This window comes from Esox lucius, chromosome 10, assembly GCF_011004845.1.
Source record: "Esox lucius isolate fEsoLuc1 chromosome 10, fEsoLuc1.pri, whole genome shotgun sequence".
NCBI classification, from domain to species: Eukaryota; Metazoa; Chordata; class Actinopteri; order Esociformes; family Esocidae; genus Esox; species Esox lucius.
Genome location: NC_047578.1, coordinates 141,689 through 143,710, shown reverse-complemented (window position 1 = coordinate 143,710; position 2,022 = coordinate 141,689).

Genomic DNA, 2,022 nt, shown 5'->3' with positions numbered 1-2,022 from the left:
TCTACCAGATGGCAGCAGTGTGAATGGATGATTGCCTGGGTGGCTGTGACCTTTGATAATGTTCCATGCTTTCATCAGGCATTGTGTATGGTAGATGCCTTTCGTGGAGGGGAGGCGGCAGCCAATAAGCGGAGCGCAGATTTTGCCACCCTCTGGAGGGACTTCCGTTCTGCAGCGGAGCAGCTGCCGTATCAGGCCGTAATACAGCCTGAGAGAACGCCTTCAATGGTGCACCTATAGAAGTTTGTGAGTTTTTAAAGGCATGCTGCCTCTGGAGGATGTCATTCCAAACCACAATTTAGATTATCACTGTTATGCTGATGACACAGTTGTATTTTGATGAAACATGGAGAAGCCCAAAATTTGCTACTTTAGAAGCATGTGTTCTGGATTTTAGAAACACTTGTTTTAGGACCCAAGAAACAAAGCGTTTTGTTGTCAGATTTTACAGTGAATCTCGATGGTTGTATGGTCATATCCCAAAAAACTATGTGAAACTTTGGCGTTACCCTCGACCCTGACCTCTTCTTTGATGAACATAGAATATATCCCAAGAGCTGTTTTTTTCCATCTTCGGAACAATGCAAAAATCAGAAGCTTTCTATCAAAAACTGCAGCAGAAATACTAATCCATGCTTTTTTCACTCCCAGATTAGATTACTGAAATGCACTTTCTGGTTACCCTGATAAATCAATAATTAGTTCAATTAGTGCTGAACACAGCAGCTAGAATCTTAACTAGAATGAAAAGGTTTGGACACATTACTCCAGTACTAGCCTCTCTACACTGACTGCCTGTTGAGGCTAGAGCTGATTTTAAGGTTTTATTGTTAACCTACAGTATAACGCAATACATGGACATCCTCCTACTTACCTTCCTGAAATGATCCAGCCATATATACCTAAACATAACCAAAGATCGCAAGATGCAGGCCTTTTAATTGTACCTAGAATTTCTAAACAAACAGCGTTAGCAGGACTTTCTCTCATAGAGCTCCACTACTGTGGAATGATCTGCCAATTAAGGTTACAAATGAAGACTCAGTGCAAACTTTCAAGTGTCTGCTAAAGACTCATCTCTACAGCATGGTCTATGATTATGTGTAGTCTGGCCCAGGGGTGTGAAGGTGAACGGAAAGGCTTGATACTGTCCACCCTTGCTGTCTTGCCAGGTGGGCTCTCATTGCCACTGGGATGCCTTTCGGGGGTGGAGTCATTGGCTTGTTGTCTCTCCGTTGCGCCCATCGAGCAATTGGAATGAACTCTGTTGGCAATACTTGGTAGTTGCTGTTACATTCAGGGTAGTTGCTGTTGGTTCAACTGTATATCTCAAGAATTACGTTCCCTGGGAACGGTTGTAAAAACCGTGATTACGTTCTATGCCAACATATCTAGTGCCATTACGTCGGTCAAGAACGTTATATCAATCCACATTTTGAATGGCCACATGCCGCGCTCTCTACAGGTTTTCGTATTGTATTATTCTTTTAACAACAACTAATTTGGCTTGAGTGGAGATGTTGAATGGGGATAGTCTACATAAATAGCCTTATTTGGATAGGTGAAATCCTAAAAAAAATTACCATACACATATATAGATTTTTCAACATATATAACGTTCTTGACCAACGTTATGGCACTAGATAAGTTGGCATAGAACATAATCGCAGTTTTCACAATAGTTCCCAAGGAACGTAATTCTTGAGATATTCAGTTGGGTTGGTTGGTGCCCCTTTGGTTGATGCTTGGCAATGTGGGTGGATTGACTTCCTGCCTGTTGGGCCCTGTCAAGAACCCACCCCCAGTTGTCCTTGTCACCTGATCAAGCTTCTGACTTGGATTAGGTTTTATATACTCTGGACACAGCCCACATGCATTTATTAATTATTATAACGTGTACTCTTAACATTTTCACCCAGCACAGCCAGAAGTGGACTGGTCACCCCGCCAAGCCTGGTTCCTCTCTAGGTTGAGTGTTGACAGTTTCACCCATCTACAGCTTTTGGACAAAGACATTTAAGA